Source organism: Rhinopithecus roxellana, chromosome 1 (genome assembly GCF_007565055.1).
Source record: "Rhinopithecus roxellana isolate Shanxi Qingling chromosome 1, ASM756505v1, whole genome shotgun sequence".
Taxonomy (NCBI): Eukaryota; Metazoa; Chordata; class Mammalia; order Primates; family Cercopithecidae; genus Rhinopithecus; species Rhinopithecus roxellana.
In genome coordinates, this window is record NC_044549.1 from 63,808,426 (window position 1) to 63,823,998 (window position 15,573).

The 15,573-nt window shown below is 45.2% G+C and overlaps 1 non-coding gene across 1 annotated transcript; it reads left to right on the forward strand.

The window, feature by feature from the left end:
* Positions 1-1,092: 1,092 nt before the first annotated feature.
* LOC115892225 lies at positions 1,093-1,196 on the forward strand. Its single transcript, XR_004052114.1, has one exon. It is a non-coding gene; the product is annotated as a small nucleolar RNA U13 (small nucleolar RNA).
* The last annotated feature ends 14,377 nt before the right edge of the window (positions 1,197-15,573 follow it).

A 15,573-nucleotide genomic window follows, 5' to 3' on the forward strand; every position in this document is an offset into this window, starting at 1 on the left:
TCATTATTCTGAGATTGTCTTTCCTCTTTTTGGCAGGTTTTTTTTTTTTTTTTGAAACAAGGTCCCTCTGTCGTCCAGGATGGAATGCAGTGGCGCAATCTCGGCTCACTGCAGCCTCCTTCTCCCAGGTTCAAGTGATCCTCCCACCTCAGCCTCCTGAGTAGCTAGGACCACAGGCACCTACCACCACATCTGCCTAATTTTTTTTTTTATTTTAGTAGAGACGGGGTTTTGCTATGTTGGCCAGGCTGATCTTGAACTCCTGGCCTCAAGAGATCCGCCTGCCTCAGCCTCCCGAAGTGTTGTGATTACAGCATCTCTGCCCGGCCTTGGCAGTGTTCAAATACCCTTTCTTTTAGGAAATGATAGGGGTAGTAGGTGAGAGTTGCTGGTAGTGTTTTAGTGTCTGGAATTGGCAAAAGAAAACACTGAAAACTCTTGGCTGGGTCCCTTGATAGACCATTGATTGATATCCCAAAGCTATTATCTGTCACTCTCCACTTGCCTAGTTTTTTTTTTCTAACAGGGTCTCGCTCTGTCGCCCAGGCTGGAGTGCAGCGGTGCCATCTTGACTCACTGCAACCTCCGCCTCCTGGGCTCAAATGATTCTCCCACCCCAGCCTCCTGGTAGCTGGGATTACAGACGTGCACCACCAAGCCCAGCTAATTTTTGTATTTTTGGTAAAGATGCATGTTGGCCAGGCTGGTCTCAAGTGATCCGCCTGCCTCAGCCTCCCAAAGTGCCGGGATTACAGGCATGAGACACCTCGCCCGGCCATTGCCTACCTTTTCTATAAAGGGTGGAAAGGCGACCTGCTGGCCACCCAGCTTCCTAGGAATAGCCCCGTGATACAGCCCTGGCCGATGAGATGAAAGCAGAAGTCCCGAGTGATGTTTTCTTCCTGGGAGAAAGTTCTGCGTCCTTGGCCCCTTTACCTTTTCCCTTCCCTGACCTCTTCTTCCTACACGGAACTCAGACTTCGGTCTTGAAGTGAACAGCTGCTTTCTATCTCTGAGGAGACTAGCCTGAGGATGAAAGCATGAAGCTTGGCAGAGCAAAACCCAGAAATGTGCTTGTTAATAAAACCTGGGATCCTTTGGTAGTTCATAAGCGTGATGATTGGGTTTTCACGCTCGTGTGTGAGATGTGCCTCCCTCAGACTTTGTTACGATGTTGGCACATTCCCCGTTTGACGTGAAAAAAGAAAAAATGAAAAAGATATCCCAAATCAAACTGGTATATAAAGTGATGAATTTGCGAAAAAGCCTTTTACACGTGTTGGACACAGACTCTTGTGGTCGATACAAACCCAAAATTAGAATTTGTGGATGTGATTCTTCCAGTGAATGCTTGAGGTATCTGTTTGTTATCTTTTTAAAACTCCTGTATTAATTATGGAGAAAGACTTTTTGAAAGCAGGCGGTGGGTCTTGAGTCTCCCTCTTCCATCCTCTCCTTGACCAAACATGGCACTCCAAGCAGGCTTGGATGTTCTGTGCAACTCATATCATTCAATTGCTTTGTGAAGTATTTTGAAGATGCTTTTATTTCAGCCATTGATCTGACATTGATGTCAACAAAGTCTAAAAGCAGGTCCTTGATGACATCTTGGTCCCTATGGTAGCAATGTCTGAGGCAAATGGCAATGATGGAGGTGTTATAATCATTTTCATAAATTTATTTGAGTTAAAAGCTATTGAAAGCTTTCCTGGTATCTTTTGAGGAACTTCAAAGGGGACCCAATTAGTAATCCTTAATAACAGAGACATTTCTTTTAAAATTGACATCAGAGAGTGGGCTTCTCAAGTCATACAGCCAGAGATGTGAAATAAATGGTCATTAGTGTAGCGATTTTGGCATTTTATGCACCAGGTGATTTAGATTTAATTTCCTGGCCTGGCACAGTGGCTCATGCCTGTAATCCCAGCACTTTGGGAGGCCAAGGCAGGCAGATCACTTGAGGCCAGGAGTTCAAGACCAGCATGGCTAACATGGTGAAACCCCGTCTCTAGTAAAAATACAAAAATTAGCCAGGTGTGGTGGCGGGCACCTGTAATCCCAGCTACTTGGGAGGCTGAGGCAGGAGAATCATGTGAACCAGGAGCCAGAGGCTGCAGTGAGCCGAGATGGCACCACTGCACTCCAGCCTGGGCGACAGAGTGAGACCCTGTCTCAAAAAAAAAAAAAAAAAAAAAAGATTTAATTTCCTAATCCTTACACTCCCAAAAGTAGGGACTGTTATTATCTCCATTGTAGAGGTAAACAAGATGGTGGCTCAGAGAGGGAAATTAATCTCTCTGACACACAGCCAGTTAACTGTTGAGTAGAATTCTCTGATGCCAAAGTCCCAGTCTCCCCTTTGCCTCAACCCTGTGTAAGGGCAATTTACAAAAGTTTATGTGCAACTTATTTATTTAACTTTCTGTTTTTCATCCCCTTTTATGTGAAAACTGTCAATATGTGCATATTGAAAGCCTTTTTCTTCCTTTTTTTTGAAGCAGAGTCTCACTCTGTCACCCAGGCTGGAGTGCAATGGTGCCATATCGGTTCACTGCAACCTCTGTCTCCTGGGTTCAAGTGATTCTCCTGCCTTAGCCTCCCAAGTAACTGGGATTACAGGCGCGTGCCACCACACCTGGCTAATTTTTTGTATTTTTAGTAGAGATGGTTTTTGCCATGTTGGCCAGACTGTTCTCGAGCTCCCGACCTCAGGTGATCCATCTGCCTCGGCCTCCCAAAGTGCTGGGATTACAAGTGTGAGCCACTGTACCTGGTCTTGAAAGCCTTTTTCTATTCTCCTCTCCCCACTTCTTCCAAATCCATCAAACCATCTTATTTACAGTATTACTGAAGGTCAAGTGTTCTTTTTGAGGTTGTCATTGATAAAACGGATGGAGAGCCTGGGGGTGGTGGCTCACGCCTATAATCTCAGCACTTTGGGAGGCCAAGGTGACCGGATCACTTGAGACCAGGAGTTCCAGACCATCCTGGGCAACCTGGCAAAACCCCGTCTCTACTAAAAAGACAAAAATTAGCTGGACGTGGTGGCACATGCCTGTAGTCCCAGCTACTTGGGATGCTGAGGCAGGAGAATCACTTGAACCTGGGAGGTGGAGGTTACAGTGAGCCGAGATCGTGCCATTGCACTCCAGCCTGGGCAACAGAATGAGACTCTGTCTCAAAAAATAAAATAAAATAAAACAAAAAATAAATTGACAGTGGTGAATGACTTTTTTTTTCAAGATCTGACTTGCCCACACTCAAGTTCTCTGCCCTCTGCCTCACACCTGTGCATGTTGCTCTACCATGACTCCTACCTAAGTTTAATTTTGGGCTTACTCTGATGGAAAATCATTGTCCCAGAAGGGCCACTGTTACAGAGCATGTCAGAATCAAGATGTCTTTGGGTTCTCTGATTTCATTTCACATCAAGTGAAAAGGTCCTGTAATATAGCAAACAATACACTGCTTCAGGTGAATTGCAGATGACTTACACAGGCTTTGATCAGATGATGTAGATTGAACCACTATGTGAGTCAGTGAGTCTGTGGAAGAAATGTAATGTTGTAAGCCACAAGAGTGCAAGAAAATATTTGGAAAATAATGTTTTATTAGTTAAATTTGCCTATAATGTAAAACCTTTCCATGATCTTGTGCATTTGTTCAACTGGAATACAGTATTGCCCAATTGTGGTAGACATCAGATAATTCACTCACATTATTTAAGTAGATTCTTTTTTTTTTTTTTTTTGAGATGGTGTCTCGCTCTGTCACCCAGGCTGGAGTACAGTGGCGCTATCTTGGATCACTGCAACCTCCACCTCCCGGGTTCAAGGGATTCTCCTGCCTCAGCCTCCCGTGTAGCTGGGATTATAAGTGTACACCACCATGCCCAGCTAATGTTGTATTTTTAGTAGAGATAGGATTTCACCATTTCGGCCAGGTTGGTCTTGAACTCCTGGCCTCAAATGACCCGCCCACCTCGGCCTCCTAAAGTAATGGGATTACAGGTATGGGCTACCGTGCCCAGCCTAGATTCTAAATGTTTAATAGCAGGGAGCATATTTTCTATTTGCTTTGCTACCTTTGGTATGTTATATTGAATAGGTGGGTAAAATGTAGGTACTAAGTACACTTCTTGTTTAGTAGAAGAATGAAGTATTTTTAAACTTTGTTCTGAATTCAAGGGAAACTATGACAATAGATAGGCGAAGGAGACAGACTGCTGGAATCCATGAGGCAATGAAGTGTCATGGTTAGGAGTACAAACTGCAAGGCTTTATCTATGCCACCGCCATTCAGTAGAATTCTCCATGATGATGGAAATGTTCTATATCTGTACTGTACAATAGAAGCCACAGGCATCATTTGGCTGTTGACCTCTTGAACCTGTGACTAGTGCAACTGAAGAACTGAGTTTGTAATTTTATTTATTTATTAATTTATTTGAGATGGAGTTCCGATCTTGTTGCCCAGGCTGGAGTGCAATGGCGCAATCTTGGCTCACTGCAGCCTCCACCTCCCAGGTTCAAGTGATCCTCCTGCCTCAGCCTCCCAAGTAGCTGGGATTACAGGCATGCGCCACCAAGCCCAGCTAATTTTTTGTATTTAGTAGAGACGGGGTTTCACCATGTTGATCAGGCTGGTCTCGAACTCCTGACTTCAGGCGATCCACCTGCCTTGGCATCCCAAAGTGCTGTGATTACAGGGGTGAGCCACTCTGCCCGGCCTGATTTTATTTAACTTTAATTAAGTTAATTTAAAATTTAAATATGTGCACATGTGACTAGTGACTCCCATATTGGGCTGTGCTGAACATGGAGTGTAATAGCAGAACACAGACACGGTATACACAGCTAGGGTTTGCATCCCAATCCTGTCATTTTGCTAATTTTTTTTTTTTTTTTTTTTTTTTTTACTTCAATAGAGGACATTTTCCTGAAGTCTGTCATTACAGGAGTTTCAGATTTCTTACATTTTTGCTCACAACTGTTGGTCCATACGCTTTTACTCAACCCTGATAAAAATAATTTAGAACAAAGTATATCTGAGTAAATGTGCTTTTACAGTTTCTACGAACTGGAAGACATTCACAGCTTATTATTAATTATTATTATTTGTTAATGTTGTACCAGTATTTGATTTTCTCAGCCTGCTCCCCAAAGGGTGTGTTACCACTGGGCGGTAGATCTTGGAATGAAGAAAGAGATTAAGAATAAAAGTCCCAGAGTTTTGCACTGTCGCCATCAGGTCTCTCAATTTTCCACCCATTTTGCGTAGACCAGAAGTGCGGCCTTATGGTGCCCTCCTGTGGCCATACGTTTAGTTGCAAGATGACGGTAGAGTTTTTCTTTTTTCTTTTTAAAAAAAAGAGGAGAGAAAGAAAAAGAAGGAAAAAAGGTCCTGCATATGTTTTTAGTCAGCAACACGTTTTGAGACGTGACAGTTCTGTCAAAACAATATAATTCAACAAACTTCAAAGTAACCACAACAGAAGATATGTAGACACAATTTGGAGCGCTGTCTCAGAGCCTTACCGTGAAATGTGCCACAAACATTTTGAGGGACGAACAATGACATCTGCAAGGGAAGCAGGGTAAGTCACACTCAGGTGTGTGAGAATCAGAACAGAGACCCAGAAGAAAACCAGCTTAGACATGGAGGCAGAGCATTAAAGAAAAGGCAAAAGAAAGAAAATGGAAATTTCTGGTGCTGGAAGCTGTTAGCTGCCCATGCTTGAAGAAGGCAAGCTCTGCAATGCCTTCACTTGTATTCATCTAGGCAGGTGTGAACCAGACAATGTCCCTGTCTTCAGGGAGCTTACATTTTAGAGGAAGGGGAGATAGAAAATCAACACACAAGGAACTGAACAAACGAGATACTTTCAGAAAGCAAAATGCACCGTGGAGAAAATCAAACAATGTTTGATGGCGATAGATAGAAATTAAGAGCCATGAGGAGGAAGGGGAGAGGGAAAGAAAAGAGAGAAGGTCTCAATGAAAGAAGTGGTTCAATTATGGCTACATTAAAAGAAATTATTTCTAAAATTTGTTTATTTATCTATTTTGAGACAGAATTGCTCTGTTTCTCAGGCTGGAGTGCAGTGGTACATTCTCAGAACCTGAAACCTCTGCCTCCTGGGTTCAAGTGATTCTCTTGCCTCACCCTCCAGAGTAGCTGGGACTATAGGTGTGTGCAACTACTTCTGGCTAATTTTGTTGTTGTTGTTGTATTTTTAGTAGAGATGGGGTTTTGCCATCTTGGTCAGGCTGGTCTCGATCTCCTGACCTCAAATGATCCACCCGCCTTGGCCTTGCAAAGTGCTAGGATTACAGGCATGAGTTACCATGGCTGGCAATTTTTCTTTTTTGGAAATTGAGGCAGAGTCTATGTTGTTCCGCTGCTCTTGAACTCCTGGGCTCAAGTAGTCCTCCTGCCTCAGTCTCTACCTAGGACTACAGACTCAGCCTCCCAAGTACCTGGGACTACAGATGCACCCAAGTAATTTTAATTTTTATGTATACATAATGTTTGCACATACTTATGGTGTAAGTGTGATATTTTGATACATGTACACAATGTGTAATGATCAAATCAGGGTAATTAGCATATCAGTCACCTTGAACATTTGTCATTTCTCTGTGTTGGGAACATTCCAAATTTCTTTCAGCTATTTTGAGATATGTAATACATTATTGGCCAGGTGCAGTTGCTCATGCCTGTAATCCCAGGACTTTGGGAGGCCAGGACGGGAGAATTGCTTGAGCCCAGGAGTTTCAGACCAGCCTGGGCAACATAGTGAGACCCCCATCCCTGTATTCACACACACACACACACAAAATAATTATTTTATTTTTTGAGACAGAGTCTCAAATGCAGGTTCTGGTTGTGGAGGGTGTGTGTACCCTGAGGTGGTGAGGACAGGGATGGAGTGGGGACACAGAAGGCATCCCATCCACTGATCCACTGGTGCCCTAAGTGCAGTTCGGCTGCTGCTCCAGGGCTTCCTTCTCCAAGGAAGCTCTAGGCATGGTTAATATTTCTCCTTTGGGTGAAGCCCCAAAGCTACCTTGTCCTACCCGGTCACACTGCATCTGAGACCGGGATACCCCTCCTGCAGCCCATCACCTATTTGATGACAGCTTTCATTCCACTTCTGTCACCCAGACTGGAGTGCAGTGGCGCCATCTAGGCTCACTGCAAGCTCTGCCTCCTGGGTTCACGCCATTCTCCTGCCTCAACCTCCCAAGTAGCTGGGACTACAGGCGCCCGCCACCATGCCTAGCTAATTTTTTTGTATTTTTAGTAGAGACGGGGTTTCACCGTGTTAGCCAGGATGGTCTCGCTCTCCTGACCTCATGATCTGCCTGCCTTAGCCTCCCAAAGTGCTGGGATTACAGGCGTGAGCCACCACGCCCGGCCAAAATAAATTATTTTTAACAATAGAAACCCTATTGTGCTATTGAACATTAAATCTTATTCTTTCTAATTGTATTTTTGTGCCCAATAATCAATCTCTCTTCATCCCCTGATTTTCTTCTCAGACTGGTAACCATCATTCTACTCTCTACCCCCATGAAATCCACTTTTTCTTAGTTCCCGCAGATGAGTGAGAACATGCGATATTAGTCTTTCTGTGCCTGGCTTACTTGACATAATGACCTCCAGTTCATCCATGTTGCTGCAAAGGACAGGATTTCGTTCTTTTTATGGCTGAATAATATTCTACTGCATAAAATTCTGGATACATTTTGTACATGGACCTGACAAGACTTGTTGACCGATTGGATATGGACTATGAGAGAAACATGAGCCAAGAAACATGAGCCAAGCAAGATTTATGGCTGCAGTCATTGCCCTATATTGAGGTGGGGACAGCTCCACATGGGGCCACCTTTGGGAGCTGGGTCTTGAAAATTCAGAAATGCCTGCTGGACACATACCTGAGCTGTTGCGTAGACAGGGGACATACAGGTAACTGACACAAGCCACCTCCTGCCTTCGGGCTTACCTGTTGGCTTGCTATAGGTTGGGAGCTCCTCACTTGAAGAGTCCTGGTGAAGAGGAGAAACAAAGGGAGGAACGTTCTAAACTTGTAAGCGCAAGATTGGGTCAGGGTTCAAGAGAAGACATGGAAACACACAGAACAGGTGATCGCCACTCAGAAGGGAGCTGAGAGAAGAGACAGAAAGTGGATGTGCCAGTCTGGATGGAGAACCCGAGCAACCCCAGGGAGGGAGAAGGAGGCCGAGGGAAACCATCTGAATCACTGGATTCAACTCAGAGAGATGGAGAAATCCCCAGAAATCATGGAGGGATTTGGAATGAGATGAGGTTAAGTCTTCTTTCAGGTGGCATGGAGGAGTCAGGCTCAGAGGATAAATTTCCACTCAAAAATGCAAAGAAAAAAATTATTATGCACTTGATTGCAAGCCTATATATATATATATATATATTTTTTTTTTTTTTGGTCTGAGACAGTGTCTCACTCTGTCGCACAGGCTGGAGTGCAGTGGTGCTATCTTGGCTCACCACAGCCTTGACCTCCTGGGCTCAAGTGATCCTCTGACCTCAGCCTCCCCAGTAGCTGGGACCACAGGCATGCACCACCACAGTCAGCTAATTTTTGCATTTTTAGTAGAGACGGGGTTTTGCCATGTTGCCCATGCTGGTCTCAAACAGCTGGCCTCAAGTGATCCACCTCCCTTGGCCCCCCAAAGTGTGATTACAGGTGTGAGCCACCACATGTATAATTATTAAGGTTTAAAAATTTGCAGAGCCTGGGAGTGAGTGCTTTTCTTGGCTCACCCTTGCTTGGCCCTGCTGAGGAGTTCTTTGGTGTAGACCGCACCCTGCAGAGCTATTCTCCCAGTGGGGACACAACTGGGACAGTTACCCACCAACACGGGTGAAGCGCTGCTTCTGAGGGGGGTTAATTACCTGTGCTTCTGACCTGCCTTGTGAGTGGGCAGAGCAGACAGTGGCAGCCAAGGAAGCTCCCAGGTAAAGAAATGCAGGACACCTGGACGTGGTGGCTCACCCTTGTAATCCCAGCACTTTGGGAGGCCAAGGCAGGCGGATCACTTGAGGTCAGGAGTTCGAGACCAGCCTGGTCAACATGGTGAAACCCTATCTCTAACTAAAAATACAAAAATTAGCCGGGCATGGTGGTGGGTGTCTGTAATCACAGCTACTCAGAAGGCTGAGATAGGATAATCTCTTGAACCAAGGAGGTAGAGGTTGTAGTGAGTCAAGATTGTACCACTGCACCCCAGCCTGGGTAACAGAGCGAGAAAAAAAAAGAAAAAAAGAAAGAGAGAGAGAGATAAAGAAAGGAAAGAAAGAAAAGAAAAGAAAGAAAGAAAAGAAAAAAGAAAAGAAAAGGAAAAGCAAAGTAAAGCAAAGCAGGTTCTGGCTGTGGAGGGTGCGTATGCCCTGAGGTGGTGAGGACAGGGATGGAGTGGGGACACAGAAGGCATCCCATCCACTGATCCACTGGTGCCCTAAGTACAGTTCGGCTGCTGCTCCAGGGCTTCCTTCTCCAAGGAAGCTCTAGGCATGGTTAATATTTCTCCTTTGGGTGAAGCCCCAAAGCTACCTTGTCCTACTCGGTCACGCTGCATCTGAGACCGGGATCCCCCTCCTGCAGCCCATCATCTATTTGATGACAGCTTTCATTCCACTTGGCTCGTGCCGTCTAATCCCAAATCTTCTTTCCTCAGGATCTATGGCCCCAAGTTTTTCAACATTCCTCCCATCCTGCCAACAGACTGATGGCATCCCAGTTCGCTGGTTAATATTCCTCTTAACACAGGTACCCTGAGCTGGACACACCCCTAAGCTATAGTGAGATCACTGCAGAAATGTGGAGGCCATCACCATAGACCAGGAGTTGGCCGATTACAGCCCTGTGAGCTAAGAATGGGTATACATTTTTAAACCATTGGGGGAAAAATCGAGTGAAGAATGCTTCATGACATGTGAAATTTACATGAAATTAAAGTTTCAGCATCTTCAGTAAAGTTTTGTTGGCACGTGGTCACACCCATTGCTTTATTTACTGTCCATGGCTGCTTTTGAATTTCAAAGACATTGCTGAGGGTGGTGGTGATTGAGCTCTTATTAGCCTGAAAAGCCTAAATATTTATTCTCTGGTCCCTTGGGAAAATACTGGCCAATCCCGGACACGGAGTGATCCTGGATTTCTTTTGCCTATTCAATTAAAAAAATTGACCTTGGCAGGGCGTGGTGGCTCACGCCTGTAATCCCAGCACTTTGGGAGGCTGAAGTGGGTGGATCACAAGGTCAGGAGATCGAGACTGCCCTAACATGGTGAAACCCTGTCTTTACTAAAAATACAAAAAATTAGCCGGGTGTGGTGGCAGGTGCCTGTAGTCCCAGTTACTCAGGAGGCTGAGGCAGGAGAATGGCGTGAACCCAGGAAGTGGAGCTTGCAGTGAGTTGAGATTGCGCCACTGCACTCCAGCCTGGGCAACAGAGTGAGACTCTGTCTAAAAAAAAAAAAAAAAAAAAAAAAAAATTGACCTTAATGTTTATATTGAAAGGCGAATGCAATATGTGATTCAAAATGTTAAAGACACTGAAAAGATCCCATTTCTTGCCCACCCAGTTCTCCTCTGTGAGGGTGTCCAGGGTTCCCAGCTCATACAGGTCCTTCTAGATATATTGTACGCAAATGTAATCAAATACCTGGACCTACCTCTTATCTCATTCTTGTTTACACAGTGGAAGCATCCAATAGAATTATTCTGAGCTGTGTCTTTTTTTTTTTTTTTTTTTTTTTTTGAGATGGGGTCTTGCTCTATCACTCAGGCTGGAGAGCAGTGGCGTGATCTCCACTCACTGCAACCTCCCCTTCCTGGGTTCAAGCAACTCTCCTGCCTCAGCCTCTCGAGTAGCTGGGATTACAGGCTTGTGCCACCATGCCCAGCTAATTTTTGTATTTTTGGTAGAGATGAGGTTTCACCCGGTTGGCTGGACTGGTCTTAAACTCCTGACCTCAAGTGATCTGCCCGCCTTGGCCTCCCAAGGTGCTGGGATTACAGGTGTGAGCCACTGCGCCCGGACCCTTTTTTTACCCCTTACGTCTAACAATGTATTTTGAAGATGATTACACAACAGTTAATACGGACCCTCTTTATTCTTTCTTACAGCTTCAGCATATCACATTGTACCTGTTTAACTCCTAACAGTACAGATTTAATCTATAATTAATTTATCCCTTCCAGATGAAATTTTAGGCTCTTGTCAATTTTTATTTTTATTTTTTGCTAATACAAAGAGTCTTTTAATCTTGTATATGTATCATTTCACAAGTGGACAAGTGTGTAGTGTAAGATGAGTTCCTAGAAATAGGAATCCTGGTTCCATGAGTATATGTTACTTGCTTTTAAAAAAAATATATATATATTTTATATATTTATATATATTATATATATTTATATATATATATATATGCTGGAGTATAGTGGCATGACCTTGGCTCACTGCAACCTCAGCCTTCCTTCTGCTTTTGAAGAAGACAAGCCTTGAACACAGGATTATAATTTAAAGGGCCTGCAGGATCCTGAAAGTTATGTTTCCAAAGGTTTATACCAGGAACAATATTCACCCTCACTTTCTTCAGAAAATAGACAAAACATAAATAATGAATAATTTTTGGGGGGAGCCATTCGCTAGGTGAATTGGAAACATGCCAGGATATTATCATAAAATGAAAAACATAGAAGAAAACATCGTTTTGAGACCAGGCGCGGTGGCTCATGATGTAATCCCAGCACTTTGGGAGGCCAAGGAGGGAGGATTGCTTGAGGCCAGGAGTTCAAGGCTAGCCTAAGCAACACAGCAAGAGACCCCCCCCCATCTCTACAATTTTTGTTTTTAATTAGGTGGATATGGTGGTGCAAGCCTGTGTGTGGTCCTAGCTATTCAGGAGGTCGAGGTGGGAGGATCATTTGGGTCCAGGAGGTGGAGGCTGCAGTGAGCCGTGATTATGACATTGCATTCCACCCTGGGTGACAGAGCTGGAGTCATCGTCTCTCTCTTTTTCTCTCTCCTTTAAAAAGCTTATAGGCCGGGCGCGGTGGCTCAAGCCTGTAATCCCAGGACTTTGGGAGGCCGAGGTGGGTGGATCACGAGGTCAGGAGATCGAGACCATCCTGGCTAACATGGTGAAATCCCGTCTCTACTAAAAATACAAAAAAAAATTAGCCAGGCGTGGTGGCGGGCGCCTGTAGTCCCAGCTACTCAGGAGGCTGAGGCAGGAAAATGGCGTGAACCTGGGAAGCGGAGCTTGCAGTCAGCTGAGATCATGCCACTGCACTCCAGCCTGGGTGACAAAGTGAAGACTCCGTCTCAAAAAAAAAAAAAAAAAAAGCTTATAAAAGCAAAATTTTCAGTGTGCCACACAAAAGCAAGACTTGAATTAACTCAGTTGCACAAGTTTTCCTTGTTATTGAGGGGTGCTCTCCCAATTCTACTCTAGAATATTAAAGGAATGGGCTTAAAATTAAAAAATAATAAAATAAAAATGCTCTTATACTCACAGTTTTATATTTATGTAAGAATTCCTGGAATTCGGAAAATAATTTGGTTTAATCAAAACTTTGCTAACCTTTTCTGTTTTGTTGGTCAAGGAAATATGTGTTTGTCTCCCCGACAGAGTTCTAGTCAGTTCCTGTTGTTTACATTTATGATAAATTTTCAATATGCTGCAATATTATTTTTTTGTCCCATATTTTATGACATCGAGACTGGATGAGAGAGAATCCATAGCAGAGGCTTAAGTTTTTTTTTTTTTTTTTTTTTTTTGAGACAGAGTCTCTACTGGGTTGCCCAGGCTGCAGTGTAGTGGCATAATCTCGGTTCACTGCAACCTCCATTTCCCAGGTTCAAGCAATTCTCCTGCCTCCGCCTCCCACGTTTAAGCAATTCTCCTACCTCAGCCTCCCAAGTAGCTGGGATTAAGGCGTGCACCACCACACTCAGCTAATTTTTGTATTTTTAGTAGAGACGGTGTTTTGTCATGTTGGCCGAGCTGGTCTCGAACTCCTGGCCTCAAGTGATCCGCCTGCCTCACTCCCAAAGTGCTGGGATTACAGGTGTGAGCCACCATGCCCGGCCAGGCTTACATATTTGATGTTTAGTCTATGACTGAATGGACCATGTGAGTTTGTGCTTGTGTGGACCGTTAATGGGCTGTGTAATTATCAGGTGAGTGTGCTGATGGTGGCCACACCTGTCGCTGTGCTCACATACGACCCAATGAGGTGCACGTGAGTCTCTTAGAAGCCTTTGTTTTTCAGCTGCTGGGGAATTTCGGTATTTCAATTAACAAGGACCCAGGGCAATCATTCTCTCTCCCGGTGAAATCCCATTCCCTGCTGCAACGTCCCTGCTGCTGGGGTGCACTCCTTGTCTTCCCCTCCTGGTCATCCCTCCTCTCCACTCAAGTGTGCAACTGCTTCCTCCCAGACACCCATGAGGCATTTCCTGTGCTTCCTGCCACCACCATGCCTGCCTTTTCTTTTCTTTTTTTTTTTTTTTTTTTGAGACAGTGTTTCACTCTGTCACCCAGATCTTGGCTCACTGCAACCTCTGCCTGCCTGTGGGGATTCTCCTGCCTCAGCCCCCGCGTAGCTGGGATTATAGCACCCATCATCATGTCCAGCTAATTTTTGTATTTTTAGTAGAAACGTGGTTTCGCCATGTTGGCCAGACTGGTTTTGAACTCCTGACCCCAAGTGCTCCCCCAGCCTCGGCCTCCCAAAGTGCTGGAATTACAGGCATGAGCCACTGTGCCCGGCCCCACCATATCTTTTGAGTAAGCTGCTGGAAAAGGAAGAGTTACATCCATGAGACTCAGTAACTGCAGGGAGCAGGAATGGCAGGTGGCTGACGCTGAACAGCGGAACATGTATTGAGAAGGATTCTGAGGCTGCATCCAGGCTCTGAGAGGAATGGAGGGCAGCCGGCTATCTGCCATCGCCGGGTGTTGATTCAGATATGTGGCATAACCTCTGCCTCCCAGGTTAAAGCGATTCTCCTGCCTCAGCCTCCCAGAAAGCTGGGATTACAGGCGGGCGCCACCACGCCCGGCTAATTTTTGTATTTTTAGTAGATGCCCCGTTTAGCAGAGCACACCCTCGGAAATGCTACGCTGCACTCACTATCTCAGGACAAGCTTGGGTCTCCCCGAGGGGCAGAACAAAACCTTTCCAAAGGTAAAGCCTCACTGTCAAACAGGGAAGAGGCCAGCAAATGACAATAGCTGATTGAAGAGTTTCAGTGGAAAACACCTCACTGGGTTTAGACTAAATCCCTTCAGGGGACGGGACTGGGAGTAAGCAGAAGCCTTGCTTCCTGCCTGGCTTGGCAGGAGTGAGGGGCTGCTGGACGCCCCCGGGGTTGCTGGCTCTGGAGAGGGAACTGGTAGTGCTGGAGGGTGATCCAGGGGGAGCAGCCCCCACCTCCACCATTGCACAACCACCTGCCTGCTTTCTGCTCAGCTTTCACCAAAGGCCTGCTGGCGGCTTGCTGCGCAGCCGCGAACCAAAAGGCCTCTTTGTAGATCCTCTCCAAGGAAGCTCAGGAGGAAACAGTTCCCCTCGGAAGCGGTATTCACCATTCACTGCAGTCTGCCGAGTCCCTGTTGGGTGCCGGGCCCAGTGCCGGGAGCTACAAAGGTGAGGTGTGGATTGCAGGTACTATTTGTTTCCAGGAGAGGCTGAACGTTTCAGTCTTTGTCATGTTGAATTGGGTTTAATTGCATTGAACTGGATTATTGGAAGACCTACAGCGTGCCCACCGCTGTGCGGAAAAATGGTGTGCAAAACCACACTTATTTATAAGTTACTAATAAGTAGCTTATAAGTTATCTATTAGTATATAAGTTACATATAGAATGTAAGTTGCCCATAGGGAGCTTACATTCTCCAGATGAAGGCAGTACACTGTCCATATACTGGTTTTTTTGGGACACAGTCTCACTCTGTCACCCAGGCCAGAGCCCGTGATCTTGGCTCATGGCAACCTCTGCCTCCTGGGTTCAATGGATTCTGCCTCAGCCTCCAGGGTAGCTGGGATTACAGGCATAAGCCACCATGCCCAGCTATTTTTTTTTTTTTTTTTGTACTTTTTAGTAGAGATGGGGTTTTACCGTGTTGGCCAGGCTGATCTCAAACTCCTGGCCTCAAGTGATCCGCCCACATCAGCCTCCCAAAGTTCTGGGATTACAGGTGTGAGTCACTGCACCCTGCACCCAGCCTGTCCATATACTTTAACGAGAGCATCAAAGCATAGGCGCCTGTGCCATTTAGCAGCTGTGCAAATTTGGTCAAATAACTCACTTCTCCAAACCTTGGTTTCCTAATCTCTGAAATGGGTAGAGCAATGGGCCTTCTGCTGAAATAATTAAATACCACGAAGAATGAATAGCACCTGACAAAGCACCTGCTGCAAAATAGGCCTCAATATATGTTTGTGTCAGTGGATCATCAGTTAAATAGGAATAATAAGGGTATATTTAGTGTGACATAGATCTGACCCAAGTAC